This window comes from Wyeomyia smithii, chromosome 3 (assembly GCF_029784165.1).
Source record: "Wyeomyia smithii strain HCP4-BCI-WySm-NY-G18 chromosome 3, ASM2978416v1, whole genome shotgun sequence".
Lineage (NCBI taxonomy): Eukaryota > Metazoa > Arthropoda > Insecta > Diptera > Culicidae > Wyeomyia > Wyeomyia smithii.
In genome coordinates this window covers 163,833,972-163,844,119 of record NC_073696.1, presented here as the reverse complement: position 1 = coordinate 163,844,119, position 10,148 = coordinate 163,833,972, and the positions used below count along the sequence as shown (strand labels likewise).

At 36.2% G+C, this 10,148-nt stretch overlaps 1 protein-coding gene across 1 annotated transcript in view; it reads left to right on the top strand.

The window, feature by feature from the left end:
* The first annotated feature begins 471 nt into the window (after positions 1-471).
* LOC129728802 (uncharacterized) overlaps positions 472-10,148 on the top strand; it is a 625,151-nt gene continuing 615,474 nt past the window's right edge. The window contains exon 1 of the mRNA XM_055687263.1: positions 472-655. The gene's annotated coding sequence lies outside the window, so the exon portion shown is untranslated. The remainder of the gene's footprint in view (positions 656-10,148) is intronic.

The window sequence follows — 10,148 nt, the reverse complement described above, 5'->3', positions numbered from 1 at the left end:
TCAGATAATTTTACAACACAATATGCCAATTTGAAAAAGGGGTTTGAAATTACAGACTTTTTCAATTGTTAGTCTAGATGAATTTTTGGAAAATGAAGTCTCGCCAAACTTGTGAAAATATGTAAACAAGCCAAAATTTCGAGTTTTTCAGTAAATACAATCTACCAGTGCAATAAAAATTATTTTATTAAAAAAAATCTTCAATTAACAAATCTTATTAATGAGCGTAGATTACTCTTGTATCAATTCAAAAATGAGAAAACTTGGCTTGTTTACATATGCCATGGGCCCTTTTCACATGTTTAGTGAAAAGTATACAAGTTTGCTTAATTTAGTATAGCCTACACACCCATAAACTTTCATTAAATTCTAAGAGGGTGTTATCAACATCTGGTGGAGTTGGCGCGAAATTCGTCATGTCCTTCAGTTTTATCACGGTCGAACTCAATAAGGTTCCTTTTTGAATACTCGACACAAAAATCAGGACAGGTGGCAGGCAATAATACAGAAGAAGCACATCTTCCAGTGAGCTCATTAGAATCTTGGGTTTCATAAGTATAAGAAATGTACAAAAGTACCGGTGTTACTAAGGTGATTTAGGTACTTTCAATTCGTGAAATCAATTTGTTATAAGTGAAATTCATTGCTGCCAAATGTAAGTCATAGAGCAAATAATATATATTGGATTTGATTTGATTTGACATCAAACTCTGCTGCGTATTACAATGATAAGTCATTTGAGTTCTACTGCATAGTATAGTGGCTACGAAAGTGTGAGTGGTAAACGGGTTTTTTTTCGAATATATCAAAATCACACTCGGATATTTTGTCACAAAAACAGAAATACAGGTTTCAGACGCAAGCAACGCAGGGTGTGGAGCCATAAATTGGCGTTTTTGTCTATATTGATCCTGTTTTCACTGTTTTTTATGACATGTGGTAGGGAATCTATTATGAGCAGTTTTACAGCCTCCTATGTATTAAAACGACATACTCGAAATGTGTAAAATGAATTACAAACATAAGTATATCAACTTGTTCGTTATCTTTTTCTCTGTCAGCACTCGTTTTCAGATTATAAAACTGATTGAATAAATTTGTACAATAATCAATTGAAGTTTGCAATGGAGGATCACTATTTCAATCACCCTGAAACTATTTTAAGTAGTTGCATTCGTTTTGCAGGCAGGGGATTTTCTTCAGCATCGAAATGGCGACACTGTAGGTTGATTTTTTTCTGTTTGATGTTTATTCGAAAATTTATCTGTGATGAACGGTACACTCCCCCCACAATTATGGATCTCCCACAATTACGGATCACTTTTGCGTTTTTGCAGTAAAATATGCCATATTTGCTAGCTTTGAACCCAGAAAACATAGTTCTTATTCCTAGATTGATGTGTTTTATAAGCGTGAAATATTGTCTTCCACAATCTATCAAAATATTTGGCGTTTTTTTCAATCAGCGTAAGTAGCACACTCATCATTCAAAAGGTTCATATGTGATATAATCGCTAATTCTCGTGCAAAATATAACTCATACACAAAGATGAAAGTAAGTTCTTCACGACACATTAAAATGTTTATGGTTGATAACGATTTTTCTGTAAAAACTAGTTGTTTTCTAAGTGTTAAATAGGGACCGAGACAAGATAGTTCTCTATGAATATGGATCAATCCGATTCAAATATGATTTTCACCAATTAAAAAACCCTCTCAACTTCTATTGAGCTCTAAACGGAAGCTAAGCAGTGCTGAGCCTTTGAAAAATATTATTTTCAAGGCACGAGGGACAGGAAAGCTACGTAGATCCATAATATGATGCGAATTGTCTCATAATTAGAACCGTTCTCAACAGTGATCCATAATTGTCTATTTGGTGAGTTATGAAATAAATATATTTTCTGAGAAATATGCATAAAACATGGAAAGAAATACTCAATAAAGTGAAAGATTACATATTTCTGTGATTGTGAACATTTATAGATTACTTATAAACAATAAAATTGGTCAGGAATGATTTTTCGAATTCATATCATCATTGAAATTGTCAATATTGATCAAAATTCAAGAGTTTGAAACCCATTTTCTTCGACTGGCCATTCCTTACCCTATATTTATTAGTATACAAAAAAGTTGGAGAGCGGTATCCACGAAACACGACTGTGAAATAACGGAAGTGTAGCGCTTTGATTTCTTCTGACTGCCCTTAACAAATGAATGGCTACGAAAAAAGTCATCTGCATTTTATCCTATCATGCATACGGCATAGTTGAACGCAAAATCTGTGTGAGATTGATTACTTTATAGGCAATGAATAGAAAAATGCTATCTGTCAAAATCCATGGTATTTTGTTCGTGAGCGAAAAAAAAGGTGTAAAGTAAACAATACATCGTGGCGCGACTGTTAATACAATTTGCTTATTGAAAAATATTGAGTTACGGTTTTGCCTTTCTCCTAGAAAGGTATAGCAATCACTGCAAAAACTAAAGGTATAAAAGTGCTCAAAAGGACCGAATGTCGTATATCACTCGACTCGGTTCGACGAGCTGAGCATTTTCTGTATGTGTGTGTGTAACGCTCTCCCAATCTCGCTCACTTTTCTCAGAGATGGCTGAATCGATTGTCATGAAATTTATTGCAAATGAAAGGTCTAGTTGCCCCATAAGACCCTATTGAATTTCTTTGTAATCGCATTTTTAGTTTAGAGGTTATGTATCAAAATGTAAAAATCACGAAACATTATTATCTCAGAAACTACACAACCGATTTGAACAAAATTGGTTTTAAATGAACGGGCTACCTAGAAAACCCTTAACTTCTGAATTTCAATTTGCAATCGGACTATTACTTTGCCTGTTATGTTTTAAAATGTGAAATCTAGCTATGAAAAGAAACATATTCCGAAGACTACTTGAACTCACTCACTTTTCTCAGAGATAGCTGAACCGATTTCCACAAAATTAGTGTCAAAGGTCTAGCTGCCTCATAACACCCTATTGAATTTCACTGTAATCGGACTGTAACTTTGTCTGTAATGTATCAAAATGTGAAAATTCATTATCTCAGAAACTACACGACGCTAAGTAAAGGTTAACTGATGAATTTTATAATGATCAGACACGTGGTTCAAAAGTTGTGAAAGAAACATGTTCCGATGACTTTTCAAATTCACTCGTTTTCCCAAAGATGGCTGGAATAAATCCAACAATCTTAAGCGGCTATTACACGAAGCAAATGTTTGTTATTTTTGATACCGGATCTACTTGCGCAAATCTTTTCTACGAGGAAATATATTTATGCTATTACACTACAGCAAATATTTACCTCAACACCTGTTTGCTTGAATGCTAGCAAAGTCTCTTCGTTCATTTTATGGTAAATTTGTTTGCTATGCTATTACACGATGCGAAAAATATGAAGCAAATCTAGTTTTCATTCGCAACACAATAATTCAACTGTCAATCGAAAACATTGTTTCTGTGTTTTAATGGATCACGATTTTCACACCCTTTTGGAATTGGTATATCCATTAATTAAAAAGCTGGATTCAAAAATGTGAGAAGCCATTTTTTCCGGTGAAAGGCTAGCTCTCGCATTGCACTTTCTTGCAACAGGTGATAGTTTCATGTCGTCACAATATCTCTTTCGTATCCCACAATCAATAAAAATTCCCGAAGTTTGTGACGCAATATACAAAGCTTTGAAGCCTGATTTTTTAAGGTAAAATTCTCTCAAACATCTTTTAGCTCAACAATTAACGATGTTATTTATGTCATAGTTTCCATAAACTGAAGAAAATTGGCTGGAATTAGCTGAAAATTCCAACAATAGATGAAATTTCCCTCATTGCATCGGAAAGCTCATCGCGATGAAAGCCCCAGCACATTCAGGAAGTGTTTATTATAATTATAAAGGTTAGAAATCATTCCAATACTTTATGAGAATCACAATATTGCTTGCTGCGCTCTCCACAACTACACTGTGTCAAAAAATTGCTCGTACAGCAGTGACCCAATTGTTGTACAACAAAAAACAGGCATAAAATAAAACTAAAGAAACAACAAATTTGTATCATTCGTTTAATAATTATGTCCTCTGCTTAGCTTACCGATAAAAACAACTTAAAAAAATATTGTATTTGATAGAATCGTAATATTGTCAAAAAAATCCCAAGATTCAGGCCAAAAAATTGTCCGTACAGTTACGACCTTTTCAAAAGTTAGTCATGTAAATGATCAACCATCTGTCAGTCGGCATAATCCGTATCTGTGCTTCGCATAAAAGTGTGTTACAGTGTTTATAGCTGCAGGAACGGTAAAATTTTTAAAGAAGTATGCTCTTTGTGTTACGTATTATGTTTTCAACTTTCGTTTGCAGAAAATGTCCGTTGCTCATAGCAAAATTCCAGTTTCAGTCCGCAAACTAATTGTGGACACGAAAAAAGAAGGTAAAAGCTTGTCCGAAATCGCAGGAATTGTGAAACGACCACGATCATCTGTTCAGTACGTGCTTCAAAACTTCAAAAAAACCAATTCTTTGGAAACAGCTCCTGGAAGAGGGCGTAAGACAAAGCTCACAGAACGTCACCATCGTATAATTCTGCGGGAAATCAAACAAAATCCCAAAGTCAGTGCTACTAAGTTGGCAGATAGCTTGTTACAAAACGCCAACATCAACGTTAGCCCTCAAACAATACGGAATGTGCTCCATGACAAAGATATCGACCAGAAGAGTTCTGGCAGAACGTGATTTTCACGGACGAGAGCAAATTTAACATCTTTGGGTCTGATGGACAAATTAGAGTGTGGCGTAAGCCCAATACCGAACTTGATCCAAAGAATTTGCGACCAACAGTCAAGCATGGGGGTGGTCATGTTATGGTGTGGGGTGCTTTCAGTGCAAGTGGCCCAGGAAATCTGACATTTATTGAGTGTACTATGGATCGATTCGTGTATTTGGACATTTTTGAAACGAAATGGATCCGACTATAAGTTTGTCCAAGATAACGATCCTCGCATTCCTCGCATCTCATCAAAGAATGGCTTCTCTACAACGTCAAGTCGACACTTCCGCATCCTCCCCAGTCACCAGATCTTAACCCAATTGAAAACTTGTGGGACCATTTGGAGCGAAAGATCCGGGCGCACCCAATTCAGAACAAGAACCAGCTTAAAGACGTTTTGGTGGAAGAATGGCAGAAGATCTCTCCCGCAACGAAACAAACGTTAGCTATGTCTATGAAAAAACGTCTACAGAGTGTAATTGCTGCAAAAGGAGGTCATACTAAGTATTAAATTGATATTAGCAATTAACCTGGGAGGGGGTTTTCCAATGTGTACGGACAATTTTTTGAAGTCGTTTTCGGGAATATTTTTTGTTTTTGTTGATTTTGTTACAGTGGAATGAATTATTTCATAATTTGAAATATGTCTATGCATAAGGAAGTGTTTTACTAAAAAATGGAATAAAAATGATTTTTCTGTTGGTTGATTAAAAGTGTGTTTCCCTAACTTTGATATTATTACAACAGCTGTACGGGCAATTTTTTGATTCACTGTAGGTAACAGAGGCAAACAAATACGTGATGGATTATCCCAATATTTTGTACGTGAAGGGGAAGTTAATTTTCAACATGGTCGTATATAAATAAATTATTAAAGTTTCGTGTAATAATTGTTCTGTTTATTAGATAAAATTGTTAGAAGAAAAAACATGACTTGTATTATTTTTTTATTATTTGTATTATAATTAATTAGTATTTAAAAGATATGCGAAGAGAGTGTTGTGAGCCAAACGAACATGTCAAAATTTGAGCTAAACGAACAAGAAAGGTGACACATTGAAAGGTATTGCAATAAGGTTCTATAAAGAATATATTTATATTTACACGTTTTTTATGTTCTATTGCTAAAACATGAATTGAGAATGCTCCAAAGTTGCTTCATCACAGTGATTTTTAACTGGTGGTTCACAAACCCTTTGTATGGTCTACAGAATAATGATTAAATATACTTTCATCAAATTAAACATAAACATAAAATTTAACACCTTCACGGTTTTTGTGATGCACTTTATTATTCCCCAGGACTTCCACCGTCACCATCAGCTATACGAGCCGAATTAAAAAGTCAGTCAACATTGCGCTTTGAGAAGAGATCTGGCACCTCTGATATGTGAAACCTAGTTGCCAAATCAGCGGTTTTTTTCATCGCTTATCTCTCCCTCTGAGGATCTCTAGTGTGAATCTGTTTTAGCAAATAATAAGTTTGAATGAGAAAGGCTGGGGAGGTAAAAAGAAGCCCGCCGTGTGTAGACGCTTTGTTTATCGCGTCTTTAATAATCGCGTTTAATTGTGGTGCATAATGCAAAAAATTGTGAAATTCGAGTGATAGTTGTAGTTGAGGGTATCCCTTGTTGATTACAGTATATTTGAATTGAATTACGAGTGAAAGGAATTCAGGAATTAGAATTTTAATACATTTTTCTTGTACATCGCTCTGCTGTCTCAATAGCGCAGTGTTGTGTTGGTGACATTTCTTAAACGCATTCGTGTTCATGCGGAGATTGTATTGTGTCTAACAGTGCTCTGATCAATCCTTTTTTCTACCGAACACAAAAATATCAGTCATTCAATTTCATCTTATCCGTTTTGTGCGAGACTTCGTACACCGTTCGTCCTTCCGAGCTATCGCGTTCAATTTCGTTTCCCGATTGCAAAATAAAACGAACGGGCATTACGAACATCTCTTTTCCTCTCTGGTGTAGAATCCTCGCAATCCTGTTCGCACTACTTTATGACGATTTTTTTCGCATTTTCCTTTTGTTCAATATCCATTGATTTTTAGTGGCAATGAACGACCGGAAAAAAATTCATTTGACCGGCAGTCGCTGTAAGGGCTATTCCCACTGCTTCCGTTCCGGGACCGGACCGGGACCGGGCTCGTCCGGGACTTTTCATGCATTCACACTGCGCCGTGCTTGAACCGTGCCTGCGCTGCGCTCTGGCTGAGAAATGTTGATGTGTGTATGTGAAAGAACGTCTTTCTCTTTTTTCCATACCGCAGCTCACTCCGCGCGAAATATGTCACTACAACATACACGCATCCACCCGAGTGCCTTCCGTGCACTCTCCGGCCAACACAAAGTATCGTCGGCAACGATAGTTTTTCTCACGCACTGCGGCAGCACGACGGCAACTCAACGCTGCCCCGGTCTTGGCACGGCCGTCGGTGTGAATGCGTTCATAAGAACGCATGAAATCAATCTCAAACGAGCCCGGACGACACACGGAACAGCCACGGCCCGGTCCCGGAACGGAAGCAGTGGGAATAGCCCTTAACTACGACGGACTTCAGCATTTCGCATGAAGAAATATTCAAACTATATCTCCACCTCATTTGTCCTCAAGCAATTATCGCTAAACATCAACAACAACAACAACAAACTTCTCCACCAAAAAATAACGTGCATCTGTAAGCAGTGCCATCCGATATAGCGAAAAAGCATTCATCGACCGTTTTTTGACCGTTTAGACAGCCAGTCAAGAACCAGTCAAGAACGAGTCAAGAACGAGAGAAACGAAAATAAAACACGCCACATGCTGCCGATCATACCCCAGTAAGAATTGTCAGGCCGATGTCGGACCAAATCGCGTCCGATTCTCCGATAGATCGGTCCTACAACGGGTCGACATTTCGCTCAACCTCGGTCCAATGTCGTGCTCAAATGCAACAAAAATGTCGGAGATGTCGGACCAGGGTTCATTCGCTCCTAGGGGTTCATTCGTCTTCGTGCGTCGCGGGCGAGAGGGAAGTTTAGTTGTGTTTGTTTTGAAGCAAGTCCGGTGCGGCTGGCATGCGGACTTGGTTAAAACAAACACAACCAAACTTCTCCTGCCGCAACGAGATCACGATGGCGGGGTGTGCGATTCAATCTTCATTGTATGCGACGCAGCAAAGGCGGTGTGCAGGTTGCTTTGTTTTGATTATTTTGATGGCGCAGTTTCGGATTAGAGCGCTTCATTTATCCACTATATAAAAATGGATTTACGTAACGCAGATTTTATTCATATTATTCCCGCCGTTACTGAAGTGCACAATAAGCACCATCATTTTAAATCAAGAAAGTAAGCGGTGACATGTGCGTTTTATTGCAATAAAATATTTGTAGAGTTCGGAACAATATATTTGTGAAACATTTAAGGTTTCTTAATAATAAAAACTGTGATATCATTCACATAACGTAAAACGTGGTGGCGGGGCTGTGCGATTCAAACCTCATTGTGTGCGATGCAACAACGGCGATGTGCAGGTTGCTTTATTTTGATTATTTTGATAGCGCAGTATTAGATTAGAGCGCTTCATTTATAGGATGGTGCATGATTAATTATTTTTATCCACTATATAAAAATAGATTTACGTAACGCAGATTTTATTGATATTATTACCGCTGTTACTGAGGTGCACAATAAGCACCATAATTTTAAATCGTTTTAAATCAAGAAAGTAAGCGGTTACATGTACGTTTTATTGTAATAAAATATTCGTGGAGTTCGAAGCAATATATTTGTGAAACATTTAGGGTTTCTTAATAATGAAAACTGTGAGATCCTTCACATAATGTAAAACATAAATGAAACCTGACTTTTATTCGTTCAACCTTCAATATTCACCCTATAATTCGAAATTCAAAGCGATGACATGTGTTTTTTTTTCATATTGATATTCAAACGAGACATTTGAGGAGAAATAATAGGTATTTCATTACTGAAGATATAATTCACAAGACTTCGAAAAACATGAAAAACCATGACTTTTCATGCTTGATTTACCTCTAAATCAAAATCTGAAGCGATGATATGTGTTTTTTTTCTATAATAAAATGTTTGTTATTGTTTCGGATAGACATGTGTGGGAAAGTTTTGGTATTTTCTTTTTTTTACTGAGCCTATCATGCAAAATCAAGTCTTTTTATGCTCAATTTTCCTTAAAATCAAAGTTCATAGAGATAAAGATGATATGTGTTTTTTTCTACATTAAAATGTTCGGAGGGATATTTGACGAGAAATATGTTTCACGCATGTTTCACGTAGTTTTGTGATAAATGACTTTTAATGCTCAATCTACCTCTAAATCAAAATTCAAAGCGATGATATTTGAACTTTTTCTATAAGTGTCTGTTGATGTTTAGAAAAGACATTTGACGAGAAACAACAGGTACCTGATTACTAAAAATTGAAATATTAGTCACTACATGAAACATTTATAATGATGAAATTTATTGCGTAATTTGCCTCTAACGCAAAATTCAAAGCGATGACTTTTGCTTTGAATTTCGCGTGCTTTGTTATATTAAAATGTTCGATTATGCTTAGGAATGGAATTTGAGGATATCTGGCAAATGAAGAAAATATGGAAATATGTTGCAAATATTGAATAAAGATTGAATCAGATTCAATAAATAAATAAAATATGAGATATTTTTCTTAAAATTGCGTAGACATGTAAAATCATGAGTATTAGTAGCCCAAAAATTGATAAATTTTAATCACATCAATACGTTTGATTCAAATGTGCGCGCGAAGTGATGTTTAGAATATATACGCACCGATCAGGTTTTTTTTTTGCGATTCTTCACGAATTTTTTCACGCGGATTTTCGAATTCATGTGTTTTTTTATAAGGTCAAAAAATCTAATGTCGCAAGTCATTGTTTTTGATTTTCAGCTGGATAATATGTGACAAATAAATGTGTGCCGCCAATGTCAGACACATGAAGCTAGTTTCATCAAATACGTAACTACAAACATTGTAGCAATCGTGATTCATCTTACAGATTATTAGACCTAAACTTAAAAATACAACCCTAAATGGTCATCCCATATCAACTCCAGCTGCCATATTTATTTTGTGATGGTAATTTCCGGATTCTGGCGAACATCCCAAAGTGGTCAAATACAATCCAATCTTAGGATTTTCAGAAACAGGATTATGCCCAGAGGCCAGAAATCATTCCTAATAGTAATTTTGAACTCCAAGATGACGACTCCGGTGTCAAGAATATAGCCTAAAGTGGTATTTGACCAATAATTTCAATACCTTCAAAAGTGGAACCCCAGACGTCTTTTTGAAGTCCAAAATGGCGAC